Below are 14,001 nucleotides of genomic sequence, written 5' to 3'. Positions count from 1 at the left end.
CGATGTTTACGGCTTTAAGCAAACTTGGTTGAAATTATGGCTTAGTTGAAACTTGAGTAATATATGCTGGGGTGGGTAGTTGTATTGTATGATTGTATCCATCAGAATTCGACTTTCAATCACTAATAATGCTCTTACAAAGGAGATAACAGGATTTCTAATGTGTATGGATAGACAGATCAGTTTACATTTCACTTTAAAATCGGTCACTTCTCTATCAACGGCATATTAGATACCTCAATGGCTTTAAGCAAACTTGGTTGAAATTATGACTTAGTTGAAATTATGGCTTAGTTAATTCTTTAGCATCCTTTTTACCTCTCTATCACAAAGAAATGGTTCAAGAACCATGTATAAGCATTGAATTGAACAGGGTTATTAGCTTCAGGTGAATAGCATGCATCAAACCCTTATTGATGCTCTATAGCTGTAAAACTACAGCATTTCACATCCACCTGAAGTGTCACGTTTGAACCCAGAAATCTTAGCTATGAAAGGGTAACTTGCTAGCACCGGTATAGTCAAAATAAGTAAGTAACACTACTACGTGCACAAGAAATATCACTAAATTCACATATTTGTTTGATTATCTACTTTAACTTACTCATTTTCTTTCCAGGCTTCCAGCAGTATTCTGTTCTACATGATTTCAGTTGACGAGAATTTATCCAGTAGAAAGCGATGGACACCAACAACAATCCAACTTGAAAAACTACATCAAGTATTTGATCAATTCAATGGAAGTCCAAATAAAGAGATAATTAACAATTTGAAGGCTGAACTAAATCAACACGGTAATGTTTCAGAAAAAAATATAGTTACTTGGTTTCGCAACATGCGTGCTAAGTTGAAAAGAAAAGCACTCATTAACGCAGAGAAAGATTCGGATGAAATTCAAGTAGAGATTCAAATTTCTCCAAAGAAGACCAAGCCTAATAATATGGAAGAAACTTCTGGTGACATTGTTCCTTCACAAGAAAGTATGTCTTAACTTACAACGATTCTGACAAGTACTTTATATATTCATGATACTAATGTTACTCTTAAATTGCAGGTCAGCATCAAGTATCAGTTAGAAAAACAACAACTACAAAGTCTACCCCAGTCAAAAGTAAACAGAGGAGGAAAACACAGAAGAGAAGTTATAAATCTAATCGTCTTAGTAGAATGAAACGTTTTGGTAAATATTTTCTTCTTATGTATTCAATTTATTGTTCTTATAGCACCAAATACTTTATTAAATGACATATTATTATTTTTTAAACAGTATCTATGCCCGAACAAGTGAAGAAGAAGCTAAAATAAATAGAGCTAAACGAAAAAGAGATTTGAATTTGAAGAGCATTGGAAACGATAATTACATTGACGATGAAAGTGATGATGATTACCTATCACAAATGAGTGGATCAGATTCCGACATTGAAGTGGACAATGAAACTGAAGTTTCCATTTCATGTGGAATAGATGTCTCACATAAAAGTAATTTTCTTACAGCAATGTTTTATATTCTTATTATAATTAAATTCAGCAATGTTTTTATATTCTTATTATAATTAAATTCTTTAATTTTTATTATCTTTTTGCCTTGCAGGAAGTTGTTTTGAGCCTTTGGATTTTGGATGTCCAACATCCATATGTTCTCATCTTGGAGCTATTATGCGGGTAATGCGAAGAAAGGAATGATAGGAGCAAAAAACCTATTAATCCTAAATTCTCAATATGTTGTCAGAATGGAAAGGTTCAATTGCCTCTTTTAAAAGATACTCCAGAATTTTTGAAGAATCTTTTGGATTGCAATGGAGGGTCAAAATCGTTAAATTACATGGAAAACATCAGCATTTACAACTCAATGTTCGCGTTCACATCTATGGGACAAGTTCGAGCTCAGTTAATGATGGAAAGGCACCCTTTGTTTATAAAATAAAAGGGCAAAATCACCACAAAATTGGAACATTGCTTCCAGCTGAAGGAGTACGTCCAAGGTTTGCACAGTTGTACATACATGATACTGAAAATGAAGTCACCCACAGGTTGAACTCTCTTAGTAAGAAAATTGTTAAGAGGAATCCAAAATATGCTTTAGATTCTAGCATTGTTCAAGAACTGATAAATATGTTGAATGTTACCAACGAACTCACCAAGACTTATAGAATGGCAAGGGATAGATTTAAAGAATGTCATGTGGCCGACGTCAGCATACAATTGATTAATAGAAGACAAAAAGATGGAAGACTTTATAATTTGCCATCATCAAATGAGATAGCTGGTCTAATCGTTGGCAATGGTGATGAATTTAACGAGCACAGAGATGTTATTGTGGACAAAAAAGGATTTGGCTTGAAGAGAATCAACGAATTGCTTCCAAGTTTCATGGCAATGCAGTATCCACTTTTGTTCCCCATCTTTGAAGATGGATACCTTGACATTCCATATAGAAACAATGCAGTAGTTGGAAAAAAGAAAAAATATTAGCATGAGAGAATACTATGCTTTTAGATTACAACTTCGACGCCTTGATGAAGGCCGACTATAGTTAGGGGGAAAAAATTGACAAGAAGAACTTTGTGTAGATTCTTATACAAAATTGAACAAAATAGAATGGATTGGGTTGAAATAATCAACAAACGATTCGGGCAGAATTGTATCAAGGATTAGTAGATGCAGGTTGTTCTTTGGTGACCACGAGGCCCGTAATCAAGGCAAAACGGTTAGTTCTTCCTTCATCTTTCCGCGGGTGGTCCGCGGTACATGGTACGAGAACTATCAAGATGCCATTGCAATATGCAGGCACACAAAGTTCCCCGATCTCTTCATTACTTTTACATGCAACCCTAAATGGCCGTAAAATCCGTAGAGATGTATTGACATGATAGCTCCCCGGTTATAAACCGTAAGACTTTCCGATATTGTTGCAAGAGTTTTGAGATGAAATTGCACGAAAGCCGATGACTGATTTACAAAAGCGCAAAAAAAATTTGGAAAGGCTTGGGCGGTAACCTATATAATATATGGTTTTTTTAATTAATTTAAAAATTCATAATATTTTATGAAAATATTAATAAATACGGGTTTTGTTAATGTTTTGCAGCATTATACACTATTGAATTCCAAAAGAGAGGTTTACCGCGACTCACATTTTACTTTTTTCTGGACAACGCTTGAAGCCTACTACTCCTTCACTAATCAACAAGCTCATATCAGCAGAGAGTTACCGACCCCAATTGGTGACAAAATTGCTTATGATTCAGTGCTAGAATTCATGATACATGGGCCATGCGGAATAGAAAACTTAGATTCCCCTTGCATGAATGAGAAAAAAAAGTGTACTAAGTTCTATCCAAGACCGTTTAGTGAAGAAACAACCATTGGCGACAATGACTTCCACAGTTTTACTGTGAGGCTAAATAACCATCGAAAAGGGAATGAAGAAGAATATAGAAGTTGATAACAGATGGGTTGTTCCACATAATGTTGATTTGATAGTTAAGTACCAAGCTCATATTAATGTGGAACACCGCAACAAGGGAAGATCAATCAAATACCTTTTCAAATACATTAACAAGGGAAGGGACAGGGCTACTGCAATTATTGTTGAAAACATGGTTACTGATTAAAGATAGTACTCATCAAATAGTAAAGGGCGTTGATGAAGTTGCAAATTTCTTAGATTTGCCGATTCTTATCCATACGAAGGCGGTTTGGAGACTATTGAAATTTGATATTCATCTGAAAGACACTGGCGTTGAAAGGTTACCATTCCATCTTGAAGGTGAGCATTTGGTTTATTATAGTGAGAGATGATGCAAGAGATGTTGTAAACGAAATCTTCATCAAAACCAAGTTCACAGAGTGGTTTAAAGCAAATATTGAGTATCCGTAATTAGCTATGGGTCTTACGTGATGTCGATTTTCCTACTCAATTCGTATGGGATAAGAAGGAAAGGAAGTGGAAACCAAGAAAAAATGGGAAGAAAATTGGACGTGTCTACTACGCACATCCTACTTCAGGAGAGAGATTTTATCTGCGACTGTTGCTGAATATCGTCAAAGGTCCTTTGTCTTATGAAGATATTAAAACTGTTAATGGAAAAGTTTATCCAACTTTCAGAGCAGCATGTCAGGTATATTTTATTACATATTCCATATTAATTTTTTTTTATATTGTTTTCTTGCCTAAAATCTGTCGCATATACTTTTAGAAGTTCAAACTGATTCATATGTACTGATTCAAAACCTCTCCAGTCTATGTTCATGTTTTAAAAAACAAGACACAACAACTCACACAACATTTTGTTACTGGCTTTCAGTAACCTATTTGCCTGCGCATTTTTGGAATTTCAAATATAAATAAAGTCATAACAGAAAGCCGGGATGACGAGTATTTTTATTTCTTTACAAGAAGCACTTGCTCTAATGTTTCGGCAGTTTATTGTAGACATTTGCTTCCGTCACCTCTGCAGTTCTTAACTATCTCACTTCCGAATAAACTGTGTACCTTTTCTCATCGTTTGGTGGCCAGACAACCTTGCCATTATTTCTATCTCAAGTTTTCTACTACAAAGATCTTCTGCAGTGACCAGTCTCTCCTTGCCTATAGACTTACATGCCAAAACCTCTCCAGTCAACTTATCAGATCGCCTCTGCAGTTCTTAACTATCTCACTTCCGAATGAACATCACTAAGCGTATTTGCGAGCTAATAAAAAGAGAATCATATATAGCAAAGGATTATCCCGGATTCCTGCTGTACTCAGTGGCTGCAATGAGTTGCGAAAAATGAGTTGCGACATGTTATAGCATGTCAGGAGACATTATAATTATCTGTTTTCCTGCAATGAGTTGCGACATGTTATTCACTGTACTCATTGCAGTCGTGACATGTTATAGCATGTCAGGCACAAGCAACTCGAAAAATCTCTGTTTTCGCGCTCTGCTGAATCTGGCCCATTTTCCAGTCCTGACTTGCAATGCGAGTGCTATGATTGATATCTTCCTTCACTGACTGAGTCGTGAATTAGATTGGATGGGACGATGGGGAATAAAATTAGGAGTTGTTCTCTGTCCAAGTCTGACAAATTTTGCATGATAAAAGCTCCTAATGCCCAGTCTAATGGGATGTCTCCCACCTGATTCGTGAAACCAATCCTGCAAAACAGTTATTCCAAAAATAATAATAAGAAGACAATATTATATATATATATATATATATACAACACTTACTTTTTTTTTGTTTTACACGTTACTTTGGAGATTTGATTAATGTACTACTGCTTAAACTAACATTCTAATATATGCTGAAAATCAAGGACTCTACTGAATGTATTACTGAAATTAATATAAGAGGAGAGTTTACACGTTATCGAGAATTCATTTAGATGTAAAAACATTTCATCAGAAAAAGATATTGAAAAAAAAAAAATAGTATGTATTAATCATAAAACCTTAGCTCATTTATGATGGTTTACTATTAAAATGCAATTCATATTGTTACATTATTATTCTAATTTTTCATTTTTATATCAAGGCACATGGATTACTTGAGGACGACAGTGAATGGGATGACGCTATGGAGGAAGCAAGTCATTGGCAAGTTCCAAAGTCTTTGAGACAATTGTTCGTCACATTGATTTTGTTTTGTGGGGTGACATATCCTGAAAAACTTTGGGAGAAACATCAAAAGCACCTCGGAGAAGATATTTTGTTTCGATATAGAAAGAAGAACAATAATGAGAATCTCCAACTCACTGAAGAACAGATTAGAAATGAGACTCTCTGTGAGATTGAACAAATTATGGCTGAAAAAGGATTATCTCTCACAAACATTCCTGATTTCCCGAAATTTAATATGTCTTCAAGGATCTCCACAGATAACAGATTGATTGCTGAAGAATTAGACTACGACTGCAATGAGTTGCGAAAAGAATATGAGATTCTTAACAACGGAATGAACGCTAATCAACGTGAGGTATTCAACTCTGTTAATGATGCAGTTCAATCTCAATCAGGAGGTGTTTTTTTTCGTTTCTGGGATCTTGGAGGAACCGGCAAAACATATCTTTACAAAACAATTATATCTAAACTTCGATTCACGAAGGAAAGATTGTTCTTGCGATTCGTCTTACGGGATAGTCTGCGCTCCTACTTCCGTGTGGAAGGACTGCTCACTCTAGGTTTAAAATTGTTATTCCGGTGATGAAAACACCAATTGTGACATCTCTCAAGGGACATTATTACACAACCTTATCGAGGCGGGCTGATCTAATAGTGTGGGACGAAGCACCAATGACTCACGAGACATGGATTTGAAGCGATAAAAACCGCATTAATCGGAGGATCTTTTTAAATCACAAGGCAAAGAATTTGGTGGTAAAACATTCCTAATGGGAGGAGATTTCGCACGAGATATTACCAGTCATTCCAAGAGGCACAAGAACTAATGTTGTTGATGCTTCTATCAACAAGTCAAAATTATGGAAAAACTGCAAAGTCTTTCACTTAACGAGAACATCTTGTCAAGAATGGAAATATAGAATCAGCTACAACAAAGTCTATTGAAGAGTTTAGCAAATGGGTTTTAGACCTTGGAGACGGAAATCTTCCTACTTCTAGAATGAGTGACGAGGTGGAATCAACTTGGATCAAAATTCCGGAAGACACCTTATTCGGATAGTGATAATCCAATAGAAGATATTGTGTCATGCATATATCCGATTTGGTCAACAAATATCTGAGATATTCAATATCTTAAAGAAAGAAGCATTCTAGCCCCGAGGAACGAAACAGTTGATGAAATTAACTCCACAATAATTTCAGAACTCCCAATAGAACTAAAGAGATACTTAAGTGCAGACTCACTAAGTCCAATTCAAGGTAAAAGTGCTGAACAAGATGTTTTATACCCGACAGAATTCTTAAACACTCTAGAATTTTCCGGCATACCGAACCACAAACTGGATTTAAAAGTTGGTGTTCCGATCATGTTAATGAGAAACCTTAATCAGAGTCGAGGATCGCAATGGGACTAGGATGATCGTCACAAAATTGGCTTCCAAAGTGATATATCGCGGATATTATTACAGCAAAGTAGGAGATCCAGTCTTTATTCCAAGAATAGTTTTGTCCCCAAGCGTCTGAAAATGGCCATTTGAATTGAAGGAAGCAATTCCTGTTAAAGTTTGTTTAAGCTATGACCATAAACAAAAGCCGGGGACAAACATTCAAAAAGTTGGAATATATTTGCCAACGCCAGTTTTCACTCATGGCCGTTTATATGTTGCGGTTTCAAGAACAAGCTCACGAGAGGGACTCAAGTTTTTAATCGAAGGAATGGGGACGAGCCTGAAGGACATACACAAAACATTGTCTATAAAGAAGTTTTCAATTCAATCTGAATATTATTACACTCAAAGGTATTTTCTTAAAACAAATGATTATTATATTTTTTATATTTTAGACACTGATTTTATTTTTTTTACATTGTTTTATAGGAAAATCTCCTTTCAACGAAATAGAGACAGTATGGCCATAAACAGCACAGAGATCAAATCCTCCTTACTTCAACGTAATTGATTATCTCCTAAGCCCTGTAGTACTACGGACAGTAGGAGATAATGTTAGCTACCTTAACGTTCCCTTCTACTCTGTCTTCTTCATGATTCTATTAAATCATATTGTATGGAATCTTATCTATTCTTAATTATTCTTTTTAATGTTTTGAATTCTTCTTAACATGCAAACTTTATTAAGTACATTAATGTTCGGATTGTGTACTCATTCAACAATGCAGTGAGAAGACCATTTTGGGCCGAAGGTAATGATTCTAAACACTTCGATGCTTCCAAACACCAAATTTTTTTGTTTCTATGTCCCGATTTCTGTCGGTGCTCTTAAGTTTGTTAGAGTATGTATAAAAAGACATATAGTGACATGCAAATAAATTGAGGTGACCAACATGATTACTTGGACGAAAGTTAAATTCAGGACTCCGTTATATCGCGTGTTAGCGTATATTTCAAGGATAAGAATATAACAAAAAATTCAGAATTCAAGCACCTACTCCGTTATATCGACAAAAATAGATCCAAGAAACAGGTTCATATGTTTTTCATGCAAGGATAAGAAATATAACATAAAAATTAACCTGAAGTCCAAGAGCCCATTTCCGCTTAACCGGGAAGTGATGTCTCAAGCCGATTCCCTGATAATCCCTATACCCCACAAAGCGATGCCCCATGGCTGAAGCTCCAGTTCACTTGGATGCATACATCTGGTACTATGGATTGACATAGTTTTCAAAAATATAGTGCTTTGGTGTCAAAACATCCTAAAAATTTAGGAAAAGAGAAGAAGTTGCATAATACAATGTGGTATTTCAAATATATTGATGGTCAAGGAAGAGAGGGGAAAGATCTTAAGTTAAACATAGTCATAAGAACCAAGCTGTCATCACATTTGCTATACATATTAGTGGAAGGACCAAACCAAGGGTCCTGATAAAAGGTAAACCACTATGGGATTTATATACAGATTAGTGGTGCCACATGCCTAGAACATGGCGCTTTCCTCACCAAAGTTAACGATGCTCCCAATTATGAGTTTGTACATGCACTGCAGAGTGTGTGTGTGTGTGTGTGTGTGTGTGTGTGTGTGTGTTCTGTCACAAGACCTGTATAAGGTACATAACCATGGAAACAGGCAGTGGAACATAAGCTAATTTTGGCAGTGGAACATAATAATTTCAAATTTTGGTCGGATTTTTCAGAATATTTCAGAATTCCAAACGAATTCCAACAATTCTGAAATCCTTAACTATTGTAGTATTACACATTAATATGCCAAGATGAAATTCAAGTTACAAACAGCTAGCTTAAAACGGTTAAATTGTTATACAAGATAAATGTGAGTAATTTGTGTACTCACAATTTGAACGTGACCAATGTTTTCAGATTTTCCCGATCATACACAATGCGGTAGCCAGTCATAAAGTTCTCTGCATAAGCAATTCACTATGAAGTAATAAAACCAAAGGAGGAGGGGAGGGAAGGGGGGATAAAACATTAAAATTCTGCAAAAGTATCTCAACTTACGGCCGATGATTCCAAAGTCTCCTTCATGGACTGTATAGCTAGACAAAATCCGGTGACTCCTCAAGCCAACAAATCCAACCATTTAGGTTTGACTACTTTCTTTGGAGTTCACATAAGAACCTCCTTGCACAACAAGAGTTAAAGAAATATGTGTTCCTCAAAGAGGATTATATAATTTGAAAACAAGTTTTAGTTATTCAAGTTTTCAACAAATAAAGAGCACATCAAACATCTACGATCTCAACTAATCCAAACATTTCATCTTGAAATTTGAAGCTGAGTTAGGGTGCTCTCTTTTTTTCTCAAACATTTGGATGACAATAAAAGGACCGAAAAGATAACGAGTTCATGCAAAACAATATTAGGAGAAAACATTATCTCAAAGGGCACGAATGAGGGGTTTCCCAAATCAAGAGCTAAAATAAAGGACACCCCTCTATTACTTCATGTAATTTGAAAGAAGTTTCTTTCTTGACGCTTGAAGTGAGTCTCGAGGCGCTTGACGGCTTAATAATTATTATTATTATCATAATTTTTTCTTTATAAATAGTAATAATAACAACAGTAATAGCAATAATAGTAGTAATACCAATTGTAATAAAATTTATAACAAGTAAATGAGGAAAAATGTGGTTGGATGATGGAAGGTTGTGATTTCTAATAGACTGAGGTGTTTTGATTTTCAACACATAGCCTAACAGGGAGTTTGTAGTCATTACTCTTTAAAGAAGTTATGAGGTAATCAAAAGAGATACATAAAATTAGAAAATGGAAAAAGATATAAGACTTGAGCCTCAAGGCAGTAAAATCATAAAAGGCTCCAGGCGCACCTTGAGGCTTAAGCCTCAGCGAGTTTTCTTAAACCCTATCCAGGATTTAATGCAATAGAGAATAAGCTCTAGCACACACTTTGCAGACAATTAACAAGTTAAGAGATGAAAACTCGGATCAAGAAACAAAGAATATACCTGATCGCCATGTATAAGGAAAATTGGATTACAAACGACAAAGGTATTGTTGAGTGCAAACATTAATGTCACAGAGGGAATCTTGCGCAACTCCTCAGAGCTGTTACATAAGCAGCAGCACAAATAAGCAAGAATCACGTGGGAGAAAGCTCATAAAGTACCCTTTACCAAGTGCTGCAACTTACATGGCCTCATAGCAAGATACTCCCATGGGGATCCTTCATAGCTGGACCTTTTGGCATTTACTCCTCTGTCAAACTAACATAAAGAAAGAAAAGTGTTGGGCTGGTGAAAAGGAGTCAAAAACATAGTTTAAAAAGGCAAGAAATACCTCCAAAGAAACTTTCTTATAGGCTTCATCTGGAAGCAATGTGAATGATGTCCCACTATCAACCTGTGCTTGGAAGCCAGATTGCTTAATACAAGAAGTCCCAATACAACAATCCTTCACTTCAACCATGTAGGCAATACTGAATCAAAGAACAAGCTAATTAAGAAGAGCGTGAATTGAAAGGAGAAAACAACTGAAAGGGAAAACAAATCAATAAGAACGCAAAATCATCTAAGATAGATAATTAGGAAACATGAACAGCTGACCATCATCGCTTAACAAAATAACCTGATTGATTAAGATGTTAGTGAGAAGATGGGAAAAGGTGTCTTCAGTTGCTTCATCACATTGCTAATCAGACTCAATACCTTAACGTAGTACAGTTGCGTCAAATACAGATAAAAAATAATTTGGAAGGCATAGGCTCCTATCTCTAGCTGAGTTTTTTTTCTGATGTACAAGCTTCATTAATGGTAGGAGGAGTAAACATATTAGATTCGAGCATCGAGAAAAACCCCATTCTCAGAGACGTGGTTGTGGATATTTTCTGTATTCATGCTCATGAACTCGGCCAATTACAGTCAGCGGTATTTTCTGTTTTGACTTTATTTACGATTGTTTAAAGGGACTTTAAACCTTGGATCCAAGCGAAAGGGGGATGCTAGGACTGATACATTCAAGAAAGTTAAAGTGTTGGAAACCAATGCTACGAGCATATCCGACAAACAAGAAAAGAAAGAACATTGGTTGCAAAGGGTATCTTGGCAGCAAGGGTGTCCACAAAAGAAGGATTCTGCTCCAATGCCTTTCCAGCCACAGTAGCAGTTGGAGAGGCAACTGGAGCAGCAGTTGGAGAGGTTATTACCATGCATGAAGGATGATACCAATACTCCGAGTATTGGAAACTTACCTCTTCAAGTTCATACTGTTTTGAGCCCTGAGTTTTTCATTGGTGGAAATCCTGAAAAGGGACCCTTGAAAGTTGACCAATCTACTTTCATGGATAACACCCACATAGCGAGATGCTTATCAGGGGTGAGGCTTTCTGTTTTCCTATTTACTATTGTTATGCATGTATTTAGTTCTATCTTTCTTTGTCCTTCTCATTTTTTTTCGTTTCTCATCGCAGGTTATTGGAGGGACTGCAGAGCTTAACATCCGTGTTGTAAGGTCTGGTCCCTGCATGCTCGAGATGGAAAAACTACACTCTTCCCTGAGTAAGCTTGAAAACGATCTAAGTCGCACTCATTTGGAGCTCCAGGCAACCAGTATGAGCACTCACAAACAGGCGGAGAAGATTCCTAATCACACTCACTGCCTTAACGTACTACAGTTGCGTCAGAGACAGATAAAAAAGAATTTGGAAGGCATAGGCTCCTATCTGTAGCTGAGTTTTTTTTCTGATGTACAAGCTTCATTAATGGTAGGAGGAGTAAACATATTAGATTCGAGCATCGAGAAAAACCCCATTCTCAGAGACGTGGTTGTGGATATTTTCTGTATTCATGCTCATGAACTCGGGCAATTACAGTCAGCGATATTTTCTGTTTTGACTTTAATTACGATTGTTTAAAGTAACTTTAAACCAAGGTTCTACTCTTTGGAAGCTCGCTCGCCAACATCCATATAACAATCTTAAACTTCTAGCAGTTCCAACTTTGCTCCAGCTATTTGTCTATTTAAGGAGTGGGAACATATCGCTTATTTGTATCAAGTTGAACGAAAATGAGCGGAACTTCCATACATTTAAACTTTTGATTACAAACAGGCCCTAAACTTCTGACTTTAGGGCTCACCTGTTTTTTTGTGTGCAAATGATCTTTAACATGGTAAGGCGTGGCTAATAGATATTGCCAAACATAGAGCACTTTAAAAGTAGTGGTACGTCCTCTGTTCTGGTGTTTATCAGTGTTATTTCTAGACATGGTCATCATCGTGATCTAAACGTAATATTGGCTATGGGCTGATGGGAGTCAATTGGACTGCCAGAGCTCATGAAGGAATAGCAAGGAGTTCATATAATGAGTGCTGGACTCGACTGAAAGAGATTTGGACTGTCATGAGACAACTACACAAGACTCAAAACACTAATGCATAGTGACCAACTCTAACAAAAGACTCTGTAATTGCCATGAAATATCTTTGGTAGACCCATTTACACCTTTCACCGAAGACTACATATCAAATGGACTCCTACTTAGAGTTTTCATAAAATAGAAACACTATAAAGATGAGTTTAACTAAACTTCTAAAACCATATCACAATAGATCCTTATAAATTTAACAACACAACTTCCCGTATACCACAATGCAGTAGCTGAAGGTAAAAAAAAAAAAAAAATTATACTAACAATTTTTATACAGGCTTATCATAAGTATCGTAGTGATTTATTTTTTTAAAACTTACACAATTTTTATTTTCTTTGCAGATTATTAATAAGAGATAAAATCATCTACGAGGTAATTTCATAATCTACCATGGTATTTATTCGCTGTATTTGTTCTTAGCAATAGAAACAATAGTGCATGTTTTACAAGCTAATACGATTAAAAACCGAATTTGAATAATAAGAAAAATATAGTTCAGTATCATATTCATATTTTCTGTTATATAGGAATCAAATTTTATATTAATTGTGACTAAAATTCGATCAAATAATGCAGGTAAACGACATGGATAGCATAGATGTTGACGAAAATAGTTTCAACTGCAATAGAATGATGATTACTCAAAAATTAAGTGATCCGTGGATTATAATTGAGCAAAACAGACTCTGTTACTGCAGGATACACAAGAATACTATTTATTGTGAAGACTACAAAGGATTGACAGATGAAGTGGAAAATAAAGTCCGGCGAGATCATTTAGAAAAAAAACCATAAAAGAAGAATTTAGAAGAATAATAGGAAGAAGAAGATGAAATACTGATGAAAAGGAGCAAATAAAAAGTTGTGATGTTAGACTTACCTTTCAGAACAGATTAATTCAGATCTTCTGTAACTACTACTTTTTCTAAGTTTTTTTCTTGCATTCACAACTCTTATTGTTTCAACTACATTTCATAGAATAGGGTTGTGAATTTTTGTGGCTTAATAGCAGAACTTGAGACACTTCTATAAATAATAATATGCATATGCAAAAAAACTACAGCCTAGATATTGAGAACGCTGGATGAAGAACAACGTGTTTTTACGACGTAATGGCTTGACTCGATATTTTTGGCTTGGTTAATGAAAATGTCATACAACCTGTGGCAGTTGGGCAAGAATTACGTATGGTGTCCCATCTGCAAACTGAGGGTTTTCAACCTTGGAGGAAACAACCTTACTTGGACCAACAATGCTAATGTAGCTCCAAAGTGCATGTTGTCTCAGTTATCTTTGAGGTCATGTCGTCGAACCCGTTGATCTAAGCGAGAATGAGCTCAATGGAAACTTCCATGAATGGCTTTCTGAACACAATATCGAAACTATAATTCTATCGATAACAAGCTCACAAATTCTCTCTCACCACCTCCTCTGTTTTAGTCTCTCAAATTGTCGAGACTTTGCTTTGTCAAGAAATTATTTCTCCGCAAATTGTCTAGAAACATGGGAGATACAACTTCCGGCCATGA

The 14,001-nt window shown here is 35.8% G+C and overlaps 3 long non-coding RNA genes across 3 annotated transcripts; 1 reads left to right on the top strand and 2 right to left on the bottom strand.

Moving 5' to 3' along the window:
- Positions 1–4,193: 4,193 nt before the first annotated feature.
- On the bottom strand, positions 4,194–8,988 carry LOC147477511 (uncharacterized). Its single transcript, XR_015207834.1, has 3 exons — positions 8,919–8,988; positions 8,140–8,271; positions 4,194–5,144 (listed from the first exon to the last, which is right to left on the bottom strand). It is a non-coding gene; the product is annotated as an uncharacterized LOC147477511 (long non-coding RNA).
- Positions 8,989–10,255: 1,267 nt separating this feature from the next.
- On the bottom strand, positions 10,256–13,754 carry LOC147477509 (uncharacterized). The gene is made up of 3 exons (XR_015207835.1): positions 13,353–13,754; positions 10,385–10,523; positions 10,256–10,311 (listed from the first exon to the last, which is right to left on the bottom strand). It is a non-coding gene; the product is annotated as an uncharacterized LOC147477509 (long non-coding RNA).
- Positions 12,587–13,319, top strand: LOC147477510 (uncharacterized). The gene is made up of 3 exons (XR_015207836.1): positions 12,587–12,707; positions 12,814–12,844; positions 13,049–13,319. It is a non-coding gene; the product is annotated as an uncharacterized LOC147477510 (long non-coding RNA).
- Positions 13,755–14,001: the final 247 nt, after the last annotated feature.

Source organism: Coptis chinensis, chromosome 9, assembly GCF_015680905.1.
Source record: "Coptis chinensis isolate HL-2020 chromosome 9, ASM1568090v1, whole genome shotgun sequence".
Lineage (NCBI taxonomy): Eukaryota > Viridiplantae > Streptophyta > Magnoliopsida > Ranunculales > Ranunculaceae > Coptis > Coptis chinensis.
The sequence above is the reverse complement of the archived record's forward strand: the minus strand, read 5'-3'. Positions and strand labels throughout refer to the sequence as shown.